Source organism: Cyprinodon tularosa, unplaced genomic scaffold (assembly GCF_016077235.1).
Source record: "Cyprinodon tularosa strain WSP-4 unplaced genomic scaffold, ASM1607723v1 ctg729, whole genome shotgun sequence".
NCBI lineage: Eukaryota > Metazoa > Chordata > Actinopteri > Cyprinodontiformes > Cyprinodontidae > Cyprinodon > Cyprinodon tularosa.
Window position 1 is genome coordinate 503,586 of NW_024039484.1, and position 14,275 is coordinate 517,860.

General features: G+C 38.4%; 1 protein-coding gene across 2 annotated transcripts in view; it reads left to right on the forward strand.

Annotated features, from left to right (window-relative positions):
• The window catches only part of foxj3 (forkhead box J3), a 67,674-nt gene that overhangs the window by 19,571 nt on the left and 33,828 nt on the right, over positions 1 to 14,275 (forward strand). The gene's annotated exons all lie outside the window — the stretch shown is intronic.

Sequence of the window (14,275 nt, forward strand, 5' to 3'; positions counted from 1 at the left end):
ATCAATGAAAGCTGTAATATCATTATGCATTTTCTTTAGAAACAACAGCAAATAACAGAAGTAGAAAAGTTGCATCAAAAAATACTGCAAAAATACTGCACAATATCAGTGTAATGAGTTCAATGCAATACCTCGGCTCCAGAGAAACTGTCCAACATATTTTTTTAGAATGTAATAAATATACTCAGGAAAGAGAGATGTTGCGTAGAGAGTTAGACAGGAATAAAAATAAACTAGATATAAGGAAATTGTTTCAAAGGTCATCTGGGGATGTAGTTTTTGGTAGTATTTTTAATTTTCTAAGAAGAACGGGTATTTTAGGGAGAATATAATAATTTGTCTGGTCCATACTCCATTCTGGAAGGTGGCGGTAATGCACCTATAAGTTGTTTGCCAACCGCCATTAAATAAAAGAAGAAGAAGAAGAAGGCTCCAGTGTCGACGTCACCGCCCCCTTGAGAGACGCTGCACCTCTCCCAGATTGTAGCTGATTGCAAACAGTGCACCAGACAGGAGGCCGGCTTGTTTTGTTTTTATGACCGAAATTGCGGAAAACAACTCGTGAAGTTCGACCCGCTAGAAGAGCGAGGTGCGCGAGACCGCTGGGACCCTTTTTCCAGCTGAATCTCCGCTCTTTTTGCCCCATTGTCCCTCTGTCGTCGGACTAAACTCGCCCCCACTTCCTCATCGCCTCGGCCGTATCTAGACCCACAGCGTGTAGCCCAGACCACGCTTCAATACTGAGCATAATTTAAAAATGTCTGTGTCAAGCTTGCTGCAACAAACTGCTGTAAGAGTATAACCAGGAAGCGCGGTAGGAGGGTAAAATAGGTTTAGCGGCACCGCAGCACGGGAGGGAGAATTACGCCCAGGAGCAAATGGATAAAAATAGACCGGAGGAAAAAAAAAACATGAATCGATTATCTTGCGGACATGTCGATGCATCGGATCGTCGGCTTTTGGATCGATGCATCGATACAAAACGATTATTATTTACACCCCTAGTCAAACCCACCGTTGATATGGAAACCATATCCATTCCTTAAATAATACTGTATCTCTGTTATAAGCCTAATAATTACAAGGTTACTATAGCAAATGGAGGGTTTTATTTTGGAGAGTATTGTCTTATTTGGAAAGTCTCGCAAATTTTTGTCTTAGTAATTTTACTAATGGGTCTGACCCAATGCTTAACCTCCTATTCTAAAATTACATGGTGTCCCTATTATTGGCTAACCCTGCAAGCAAGATGAATTGTTGCAAGATCTGTTTATAAACTCCCAAAAATACATATAACCAGAGAACAATGGATGCATTACGTACAGAAATGTTTCGGACCAATGAAATGCAAAAATGTGTTTGACGTCAACCAAAGGCAGAAGCCTGAAGCAAAACAAACTTGGCTGCGCCAGCTTTGCATGGAATACTCAAAATTGTTTCTCTTTTTGAAAAACAAGCATATGACAGAGAGCATGGCCTTACTGGATGAGAATGATGTCTGTGGGTTCCTCCCCACTGGATTTGGTAATAGTTAGATTTATCAGTTAAGTGCGCTAGTTGTAAAACAAAGCAAGAATGTGATCGTCACAGTTTGCTACTCCTGCATGGGAGGCAGGTGCCACTTAATTTATTCAGTCAGCTGGAAAAATTATACTGAATATCCATCCCTTTTGTGACCACTTTTTACAGGAGTCCTTTGAGATTGACACCCTTTCAAAATAATGGTATCAAGAAGCATTCCTCCATCGGGAAGGAAGGCTTTTATTTTTGATATCAAACTGTATTCCGTTATCTCTGTAGGTGGGAATTCCTGCACATGTTAGGATTAATCACTGAAAATGGTATTGGAAAGTTGTTTTCCTTTTTAGTGATTATGGTTATTTCCATGTCTGTAACTTATTCAAAAAAATAGTTTGGAATATGGACACAAAGTTTGTCACACCCTCATTCCTGCTCAATTCTCATTGAGAATCTTTGCTGGAGCCTTTTAATTCAGAGACTTTTTGGCAATTGGGAAACCATAAGACCAAGCGCAATTTTAGAAATGGTGTGAAAGCTGAGTCTTCAGTCTACAAACAGAATGAAATTTATTGCTGTGAGGGCGATCTAAAAAAATTATTTTTGCCTGACAAAAAATCCTTCCCTCTCCACTCAATTAAATGATGCACTCTAACTTTTGTTTCCCTCAAACTCTTTTGCCTGAATGATGATTTTTTGAGAAACCATAGCAGTTATCAATATGCCGTTTTCTGGTTTGAGATTAAGCTTTTTTCTAAAAACAGAGTAAAACTGTAAGCGAATGTATGACGACACAGCAAAATTGGAAAATAATGGAGTTTTACTATTCATTTTTCCCCATTAACAATTCAATCTTCTAAAATTTTTGGCTTGGTTCTTGGCAAATTAAGCCGCCTCTATTACTCAAAACAACAATAAATTCAGATGTGGATGTTTTCATACCTAGATTGTGGCGATGCATGTTAACATACAGAGAAATAAATACATTTTGCAAGGTGTAGAATAATTTGTGCCTCCATGCAACACATGGAGCATATAATACCATGATGAACACATATTGGCAAACTGGCCCCTTACAGACTGCCCATATCTGCACACAGATGCAAATTGAGTGTGAGCTCAGTGAGTGATGCGAGGTAGTCCTCCCTCATCCTCCACTGCAGAGGCAGCGTGAGGCCATAAAAGATTGGAAGCAAAGTGACGTCTTCTGGTTTATCCCCCTGAAAGCCTTCGCATGCTCTCAGTTCCACATGAGGGATCTGATGAAAGCCGTTTGTCAGTACAGCACTTAATTATCAGCCAGAAGAGGAGCATCTGATGCTATCCTCTGACGACGATCTTACAGCAGCCTGTCGTCTATGGGCCACACTAACAATGAGCAACTGACTAGCTCGTAATGATGACGGGACGGTGCCAACTGTCCACTTCAGAGTCCCACAAATTGGGAAGATAACAGTGCCTTTTTTTTAATCCAAAGTTTATTCTGGCTCATTAAAAGCTTGTGTAATGAAATGTTCTAGAGGACTTGATTTGCAACTTGAGTTCTCCTGAAAAAAAAAAACATTTCAACTGGATGATGTGTTGACCTTTAATTGTTTCTGCCTGTCTACACAAAGGTGTTCAATATGCATTGGAGCTATCATTATCAGTTTATAAGAAGAATCTTCATCTTTACTAAGTTAATATTCAATTATTTTTCATTCTTTTGTGACCAATTTGCAACATTAGCCCTAGAACTGCCAGAATAAAAATTCTAATAAGAAAAAAAAGGTTTTCTTCATTGGAACTTTCAGGTTTATGAAAAATGACATTTAAGAAAACAAAATGTTACTCTATGGCTGTATTTTGTTGTGTGGAAATCTTGGCTTAATATTGCAAAAGAAACGCCAAGGCATTTACATTTAAACTGCATCTCTCTGTAGCTTGGTATCGGTTCTCAAATCCCTCATCCTATGTTGAAACTTCTTTAAATACACAGCTAAAATTGAGCCTTTTAACAGAATTCAATTATTTGTCTGCTGTATTAGTCACTCCAGTTAGAGGAACATTGTTGAGGCTTTTTCGACCTGGGTCCGACCTGCTTGCTCACAGTTTGTCTTTCAGTTGCTCAGAGGAATTTAAAAATGGATGCAATAGTTTAAATATTGTCAATATGTGATATTAATTTTACTTTTATAACCAATGAGCGATATTTATCTATAATATATTATGAATACAGAGTGATTATTTTATTGCATGGCTAGGTTTAATTTAGTTCTTTTCAAGTGACAAGTGTTTTGTTTTTCAAAGTGTAAAGCACAATCTTAAATCTGTTTCATATATTTAACCAAGGTTACAGTTTGGTGCTGTGTGATTAATTTTTATAGTCGTAAGAAAATAAAACCCATGAACCATGAACTTTTACTGTTGTTTTATCAAGTGTTTCTTCTTACGCTTTTCATTTTAGTTTGTCCATATATTTGAACTGTTTGTTCTCACTAAACCTTCAGTTTTTCTGTTGATTGTCATGTCACTAGATAGATAGTGCCTCCCTCGCTCAGAGCTGCTTTTTCTGAAGTTGTCTGGATCGGCATCATGTTAAAGGTCAGGGACGTTCTGTAATAACCCACTTAATGGAATCATGCTACAATTCTGCACGCTGCACCATGCAATAGTGGAGCAAGTTTAACAACACCAGAGGTTGTACAAAGCATTTATATTCTGGGTGGCTTCATTTTGAGGGAGATGGGAGCAGAGGACATACAAAAATATATAAAAAAGCAGAGGAGACAAAGACTGATAGCTTTTTGAGTTACTTTTATCAAATAGGCCTGATGCGAGTGCCGCAGGGCTTTTGTGGTGGTGTGACCTGCCATTCAGTGTTGCATTAAGGGAATTTTCCCCACAGCTTTTTAAATCTACAGTGATCGACACCCAATTTAAAAGGGGAATGCTTGAATTTCAAATGTTGCATTCAAGTCAGCATTGTAACCTTGAGTGCAACTACAAAATAATGCACTGGTCTTTTTTTCCTCCCTCTCTAGAATTTCTCTAGGTTTATTTTTATTTCAAGGTTGACCTTAAATAAAATAAGAAAATAAATGTGTAAGAAAAAAGGAATCTGGATGCAGTGCCGTAGCGAAATTGAGTTCAGAGCATTTGTGCTAGAACTTTTGGTCTTTAACCCTGTTGCCTCTGTTGAAAAGGGAACATCCTTGGTGCAGAATTCATAAACTTCTTACAGGCCACGAGGGAGCTATGGGGCGTTTTGATAGTTCAGCCTATTGTTGGAGCTCAGTAAGTTGCAATATCCTTGAATTACCCTGAACATAATTACATGGAAAATGAAATTCGATCGCCTCACTTGCATGATGGTAAAGAACTATGGGCAATCAGGCATGGATTTTAACCTTTCTGCATTAAGTAAACATTTACATTGAGCCTGTTTTTTCAGCTCTTTATGGGATAGAGAAACAAAATGATGTTTAAATTTAGATTTTTATTATTATTTCACAAATTATAACCATTGCTCTGAAATTAGGCCCCACTTTTTATGAGCATTAACTGACATCCGGGTTCTTTCTTCTAGTGAACTGTCAAGCTCATTTTAGCCAACAGCTCGTTATGCTGAAAATTGTCAAAAATATGCTCAAATTTTGCCAGTCTGCAGTATCAAAAACATCCTTGTTACAACACTGAACACCAAGTTATTATTTTTAGGAATCAGTTAGCAAAACAGCTACTAGCTGTGAACTGCACATATTTGAAGAGTAGTTAGCAGAAAGCCCTCAGAAGTCCTGTTGTGGGCCAGGCACCTGGTTAACATGTATAAAAATAGGACAACTGAGACTGAGATTGAACCTTGTGACCTACATACAGAATGCTGTATGTGGAGGGGAACAGAAACTAGCACAGACTAATCCAAGCACCCCCATTGTTAAACATGGTGCTGTGAGCATCATGGTGTGAGTTTGGTTGCTTTCCTTAGCAAGGACTGTAAGGTTGGTCAGAGTAAATGAAAAGATGGATAAAGGAAAACAAAAAGGGAAATCTGCAAAGGATAACTATTATAGAGGCATTGAAAGATTTGAGACTTTGTTAAAGATGTTTACCTTCCAGCAACACATGTAACCTAACCATAGAGCCAGAGTGAACAGAGGTGCTTTTACTGTGCAAATATAGATTCAAGTTGTGCTAAATCCAAAGACGTATCACATTGTGTGTTAAAACAATTCATCATTTGCATTTACATTTAAATGTATGTTTCCTTCATGATAGATCCCAATGAAAAACATTTAGGGTTCAATGTGACACAAGTTTCAAGTGGATTGAATAATATAATTATTAGATTTGTTCCTCAGCTTTTACAAAACTCATAAACAGCTTATACTGTAGTTTTGCTTTCAACCTACTGTTTAGTTTTGGATAGAATTAGCCTTAAAGGAGAAGTTCGGTTTTTTACACTTTAAGCCCATTTTCTGTAGTGTCCAGGATGAAATCGAATGATCGACACCAAAAGTTTGACAATTGCTCCTGTCTCTGCTTTTTGGCTCATTTAGAATCACCCCCTGGCTGCTTTAGAATGGCTAGCATAGAGCATGTCCGATAATGTCCTTAAAACAACCTTAAACGTTCTTTTTTTAAAATATGCTACTCACCGTGTCGTCAGCGCTGTTCAATGACGTTCCAAAAAAAGTTTCGTGAAGAAAAAACGTTCCTGTAGTGTTTTATTTAGCATTTTGTAAATCCCATTGAGTTCTGTAGGAATAGTCAATATTCCGCTGCCACCGGAAACGGAAATGGGGCCTGTTTACACAGTTGTAGTCTTTTCGCTTCACTCTGTGTACTCCGACGTCGAGGTGCTAACGTCTCTGTTAAACACTTTAAAAAACTCTGAAAATGGAATACGAAAGGTGGATTCTTGATTCTCGACGTCGGAGTACACAGAGTGAAGCGAAAAGACTACAACTGTGTAAACAGGCCCCATTTCCGTTTCCGGTGGCAGCGGAATATTGACTATTCCAACAGAACTCAATGGGATTTACAAAATGCTAAATAAAACACTACAGGAACGTTTTTTCTTCACGAAACTTTTTTTGGAACGTCATTGAACAGCGCTGACGACACGGTGAGTAGCATATTTAAAAAAAAGAACGTTTAAGGTTGTTTTAAGGACATTATCGGACATGCTCTATGCTAGCCATTCTAAAGCAGCCAGGGGTTGATTCTAAATGAGCCAAAAAGCAGAGACAGGACCAATTGTCAAAATTTTGGTGTCGATCATTCGATTTCATCCTGGACACTACAGAAAATGGGCTTAAAGTGTAAAAAACCGAACTTCTCCTTTAAGCAGTACAGCTGAGAAAACTAATGCTAATCTTTAATATCTTGCTTTGATTTAATAATATTATCAGAGTATTTAACTGTTATTTCTAATCTAATGTTTACATGTCCCCTCACTACTTGGGCAAATACTAAAGTCCACATGTAATCACCAATCAGCCTTTCTTTCTTGCATGTATTGCCTTCATTGAATTAGACTTGCTTTGAAGAATGACTTTAATTTAGCCAAATGTTCACCGTTGAGGAGTTTGGGGGGAAATACAATTTCCCCATAGTGTCATGTACTCATGTAAAAGGAGCTGTTGAGTTTTAATTAGTATAATGCCTCAGAATGTGACAGTAGATACCAAAGGTACAGATGGTAAAATTCAGTCAGTAGTCTGGTTTCTTTAGTTTAATCTATTTGGATTAGTGTTCCAGTTTCTGACGACTTCGACACAGAGCACTGTTTGAACTAAGAAGTTGGTACGTTTGTGACAGATTTTACCCACATATAGATATATATGTATGAGTGTATTTTTTTTTTCGGCAGGTCTGCAAACACTTTATGTTTTATTAAATCAACGTAGAAGTGCGTAAAGATCAGACTGAGAAGTTTAAACCAGGAATGCCAGCACATAACTACTAGATGCCAAGGGAGGCAGATCAAATGCCTTTGAAGATGGATGGAGGAAAAAAAATGAAAGGTGAAAATCGTTATAGTTGACTTCATTGGTATTTTAGTGTGAGCTTTAGGTATCTACTCTTTGATAAACACAAGTTTTGTGGAACTCTGCGCAGCAAAGCTTGGCAGACATCTTCAGTTTGCATTGTGATGAAGGAAAAAGGGTGAGACTAAAAAAGGCTATGCTTTAAGTGCTAAGCTATAACAAACTATTCTTGCAGGGCACCATTTAAACCACTCTTTTAAAAAGGTTTCGAAAATAAGTACGGAAACAAACTTTTTAATCACCGTCTAGAGCTCTGGTTTGTATTTTGAGTTTTACCTGAACAAACCTTTACCTTTCTGTCTGAGCTTTTTTTTCACCAACCCTCGCTGAGTAAATGCTGTGGCATCCCACATGCCTTCCCACACCCACAACAAATAGACAGTGAAGGTGCTACATTCCGTGGCCCGGGTGCACATCCCCGAGGCTGAGGAGTACGTTTTGTGTTGGTGGGCATGTCACAGGGTCCTTACAAAATAACAAAGGCCTAAAAATACAGTCATCTACCTGTGTGCCTTTGTGTGTTACAGTGCACATACGCAGGCCTCACTGTATCTGTTCTGATTCACTCACTGGTGACTTCAGTGTGACTTTAGTGTTGCTCTCTACACTCAGTTTTCTATAGAGGCCCACACTCTTTTTCGTGAGGTGGGGGACATTTAGTGCTTTAAAAACATTCATACCTCTTTATTTTTCTTGACTTCATAGTCTTCTATTATAATTTTATTGGATTAACTTCCACTGGGTAGTACATTTTATTGGGTAAAAGAAAAATCTCTCTTTCCCAAAGAAATTCACCACACATTTAAAATGCAATCTGATTTAGTGTAAAGAGAAATCAGTTTAAGATATGACTATATTGGACTGCATATGCATTCTAATATATGGATATGCTATGTTCTACACAAGCCCATCATGGCTTTGGTTGCAAGTTTAGGGTAGTTATACTTCTAGAAGATTAACAGCTATATCAGTCCCAGGTCTTTCTACATGTTTTCTTTCTGAATTCCTCTTTATTTGGCTCCATCCAACTTCCTTTAATTTTTTTTCAAACCTTCGAATTGGATCCCAAGGCATTATCCCTCCATCAATATTCTCTGAGGTGGTTGACGGCCTTTTGGAGGTCATTATAAATGCAAAAGAGCTCCACAGAACTCTATTTCCATTTTACAAAAATTATGAATGATGTAATTCGCAATTAGGCTAGCTATGAAGTTTTAATGGTATGATAGCCTTAACCGCTCTATTCGCGGACTGATCATCAGCATTATCTCTGAAGTCATGGTTAAATTTTATGGTCGAAGGAAGACGTTTCTAAATCACAGCTGTTATCCCAAGATTTCACTTTTCACCCCTGCACAGTCTATCTGCTTTACGCACATTCATACTAAGAATTTTTGGCAACTTTATACACATTCTTACATGCAAAAAGAAGCAAAAGAAATGACAAGTATAAACAAAAGTGCAGAATGTGATGGGAAAACATCGGTTTTTTGAAGCCATGATTTTTCAGTGTTTACTGTGAACCCTCTAACCAGCCTGTACCAAGGATCAATTGAATATTTAGTTGTAGCATAATTATTGGACTGAGTGTGAAAATATGCCACACTGTAGAAAATTCTGTTTCTAAATTTTGTTTTTTTCAGTTCTCAATTTTGTCCCACGTTGTGTTGATCCAACCCAACAAATTGCAGTGAAGTGTGTTCTTCTTACTAGATGGCAGTATGTCGTTCATACGACTGTTATTCATCTTTGGATCAATTAGAAATTTCATTAAGTTTTATTTCAATACAGTTTCTGTTTTTCATTGACTCTGACATTTGAACTCTTACAAATATTTTTGAATACTTGAACTTTCATGTCTAATAAAGAAAAAGTTGATTGCCTTAGATGTGTTTGCTTTGTATTTTACTGCTCTGACTTTGGCATAAGTGACTCTTTTATTAAGTGCTTCATGTTTATCTAATTTCAGAAAGTATTAATTAAAATTGCTACCATCCTGTGATTTTTCTCGAGTTTTTGGTTTGTTGGACCTTACTTCCCCTTTTCTCCTTTCATTGACCTCATTTCATTGTCAGAACTGGCCTTGTCGGTTGTATTCAGATGCTCTTCAGTTTTGGACTAGTTTCAGTGAGGGGAATTGGCCAATTTCATATCAGGCACTATGCTGCTACAGTTTCCTTTCTGAAGGCCACAGGCCGCTTTTTCACTCTAAAAACTGGGATCTCACTCACTGAACAGTGCGTAACATGGCAAACTAAATGTCTGAAATGTAAACAGGGTAATCCTCCTATGTAACTAAATGTGTTATGTTTGTGGATAAGTTAAGTCCTTTCATATTGGAATAGATATGGTGTTGTTTCAATTGATTCCTCAGTGAAAGTTTGTCAGTAAACTTCAAAAGTTCTGTCCTTCAAACTTCACTTGTCTTAATCACTGGATATTGTCATTTCTACAATATTTTTTCTGCAAAAAGGTTTTTGCTTTTGTGAATAACAGCATCCTTTGCCTGATTATAGTGAGAGATTTCCATTCCTTATCATCCTTAATATGCATGCTTGATTCGGAGGGTGAGAATTAACAGATATTGTCAGATTCAATTGGTTTAAAACTTTGTATAACCTTGAAAAGCAAAAGATGTAGATGTATTTATATTTCATAGTTTTGTTGCTATAAAATGCAATATTTTTGCCCTGATGTTCACTTAGGGCCCTTTTCTTCACTCCTAGTTTGGCCTTAAAAATGTCTTGAGTAAACTTGCCGTTAGAGACTGCCTGTTAAATTTTCAACATCTAACTGAATAATATAGATGATTGATTAAATCTTTCTTCTCTCTAAGCTCTGTATGAAGGCATGAAGTTACAAATAGATGGTGGGAAACTGGCAAAATCTCAACTGTGGCATGGCATTGATTTATTGCCATTTGACCGCTACACAAGTCTCTCCTTCAGCTGGTCTTGGTTCCCTATACGTCCTGACTGGTATATTTGTTTATGCACTTGTCTGTATAAGTAGCATGCGGCGATCTCTCCTTTGGGTTCCTGGCCTGGTGCGCGGGGCGCCTCTTCCTCCCCAGCTGTGAGGAGCAGGGCTCTGACACGGCCTGTCCCTTCAGCTTCACTCTGAACGTTTGACACGCCAAGCTCAGAGGTCAGCCTGACCTACTTTTTCCCTGGCGGCCCTTCCACCGAGCTGTAGCGCTTCACAGCAGGAGAAAGAAGGAGGGGGGGTCCTGACTACGAGTGCAGAGCTGCCTATGCCTCTACTACTGTCCTGGTGAGTTAAATCACCGTCACTTGTTGGGAGACACGTTCCTGTGTGTGCACACGGTTTCTAAGGTGTGTAGGAGGTATCCCATATACACAGAAATGGATGTGCACACACTCACTCTCTGCCTTATGGATGCAGAGAGCTCTGTGGGGGTTGCAGGTAAGATGCTAGGCGGCATTGGGCAGAACCCCCTGCAGAGAGCTCTGTCTGGCTCACTCTGTGTACATCTGCTAACACCTTCTGACCTCTTCCTCCTACTTTATTTCCCTACGCCGTAGATCTGCATATTTGCTGATATCTGTGGTCTATGGTTTCCTACACAGGCTCAAAAACATACTGGAAACAATTTCCAGACTGTCTGTTTCAGGAGTTCATTCTTCATCCCGATTCTAAGGGTTCACACTCTGCCTGTCCTTCTTTACTTTCTTCCTCAGGTATTTTCTTCCCTTCTTCTCCCCTTACTTTCCTTCTATTTTTCCTACCCTTGTTCCTTTGTGTTCTTCCTTCCAAACTTACTTCTTTCCAGCTATTCTTCCTTTTTTCCTCTTTACCTATGTTTCCTTTCACCCCTTTTCTTATTAACTTTATGTCCTTCTGGCCATCATTTCCATCATGCTGAGTATTTCATACAGACCTACATGGTGTAACCTTGATTTTTCTCATTTTATGACCTCACAGTAGCACAGTGGAGCAGGAAAGCAAGGTTCATGAAAAAATAAACTTTAGATGTTGCAGCAAGCCGTTGCTGCTTGACTGCATCAATGATTTAGACCAAGCAGATGTTCCTTAATGGAACGAGCCACCTCTTTTCCCCTCTCGTCTTAATGCCATTATGTTGCCCCCACCTCTACAAGCTGACTTTGGAGCAAATTGTATGAAGGACTTATGGCTCTCAGGAATTGAGAAGCTTGTGTTAGAAACCATCCCGTCAGGCCATCTTTTGTTTCATACGTTTAAAGGATTGAAAGAAGTATGGGCTTACTAATTTGAGAATATCTTCTCTGTTTGTCACTCTTCCCTTTGCATGATGGTGCAGTATTCATCCAAGCCATCTCTTGACTAGTAAGTCTAAGGGAGGAAATGCAACCAGAATAACAAGATTTTGCCTTATTGCTGTTTTTCAAAAAGTAACCAGGATTGGTTTGAGCAGGCCCTATCAGCAAACGCACAACAATAAGGTGAACTAGTTACCTGAGGCGTTCAGGTTACTGGTATTGTGTCTAAGAAGATCAATTTTTAAAGTCTGCATGATATTTGAGATCTGATTCTTAAGGGTTGGATTTTTCTCTGCGTCACAACTGTGCACATCTCACTATGAAGAAAAGTGAGGCGCCTGTGGCTTAATTGCATTCAGACCACAGAAGAGTTCTAATCACAGAGCAAGCCTGAGCACTTCCTTATCTCGTTATGAAGCTCGGAGAGCAATGCTACCATAAAACATCATTCTGATCTGAGATAGGTTTTTATACAAGTCTATTTCCAGTAATGAATAGGATTTTTTTTTTTTTTTTTTTTTTTATAAATATGGTGGAAGAAATTGATCAGTTTACTAAATATAGAGATCCAGTCTAGAATGTATATATATATTTATATATATGTTTGTATGCAAAAATATTCATATGGGTCATTGTCAACTTCATAAATTTCAAAATGTTATAAATGATTATTTTTGTAACGTGTGTGTGTGTGGTCTTGTTTTACCTACAATGTGAAGGAAGTATTTTGTAAAATATCGTACATGTGAGGACTTACAGGTACATATGGGGACATTTTACTGGTCCCTATATGGTAAAGTTCTGTTCTTTGAGTTGGGGTTAGGTTTAGGACTAAGGTGTGAATTGAGTTTAGGTTAGGATTAGGTACATCTTGGTAATAGTTAGGTACAGGGTAAGGTTTAAGCCATATAAAATAAATGCAAGTCAATGGAATGTCCCCATATGTCATGAAAACAAAGCGGTGTGCGTCATTGCGCACCTGAAACCCAAGTTTTATTGCCTGATGAAACAAATGCCTTGCTCTGGTTCTGGGAAATTCAATATTCCAGTCACAAAAGCTAGAATCTTGAATAAGCTTATTTGGTGACAGATTAGTGAGCATCGAATCATTCAGAGTAGAGGATGGCTTTAGCTTGGAGGTGAAGAGGAACAACCTTTCTAATAGGGGTGTAAATAATAATCGTTTTGTATCGATGCATCGATCCAACAGCCGACGATCCGATGCATCGATACGTTCGCAAGAGTATCGATTCATTCCCCCCATTATGCTCAATATGGAAGCGTGGTCTGTGCTATACGCTGTGGGTCTAGATACGGCAGAGGTGGTGAGGAAGTGGGGGCGAGTTTGTCCGACAACGGAGGGACACGAGGGCCAAAAAGATTGCAGATCCAGGTGGAAAAAGGGTCCCAGCGTTCTCGCGCACCTCGCTCTTCTAGCTGATCCAACTTCAAGAGTTGTTTTCCGCAATTTAGGTCATAAAAACAAAACAAGGCGGCCTCCTGTCTACGGTCAGCTACAATTTGGGAGAGGTGCAGCGGAGCGTCTGTGGAGGGGGCGGGGACGTTGACACTCTGGAGCTGAGGTATTGAATTGCACTCATTGAACTGATTTTGTGCAGTATTTTTTTTTATGCAAGGCCTTTTAGAATATATAACGCAGGGGTATTATTATTTTACAGTGAATGAGGTTTTAATAGTAATAGGTCGAGTACAACTTTTCTATTTCTGTTATTTGCTGTTTCTAAAGAAAAAAAAGCATAATGTTATTGCAGCTTTTATTGATTTATTTCAAATTTGAAACATTGTCTAGCCTGTAAGGTGTAAAAAAAAAAAATAAATAATAGAACCAATTAATCGAATCGAATCGCATCGTGGTTTATTATTGAGTATCGAAAAATAATCGAATCGCCGGGTCAGGAAATCGATACTGAATCGAATCGCCATGATAGGTGTGATTTACACCCCTACTTTCTAACACGTCTTTATCTTGTGTGATTTCTATCCAGACATATTGAGGTATTTCAGTTCACAGGTTTGATCAGTGGGATGGAGATCATTATTTTTTCTAATGGGGGGATTGGCATCTGTGATCAACCAGTGGCTTCCATCCTTTGCACATGGGGGAGATGTAACTCTATCTAGAGTCTTTATTTTGTCTGGAAAATAATAACATTTCAGCATTTTTTCAGTACTGGATGAGTATTAAACAAAAATTAAAAAAGGCTTTAGAAAATGTTGTTTTTCAGACTTTATTTCCTGTCCCATTCCATTTATGCATTTGTTATTCATGCACATTTTAATATTTAAAGTCTGACCTTGATACCTGCAATAAGCATGGTATTCATACCAGAGGCTTTTTTTAAAGTCAGTAAAAGTGTGAAATTCTAACATGACAATGGTAAACCTGTCTGGTCAGTCTGTCATGGAGGGACTATCTGCGCAGAAATCTCTAGAGGACCCTAC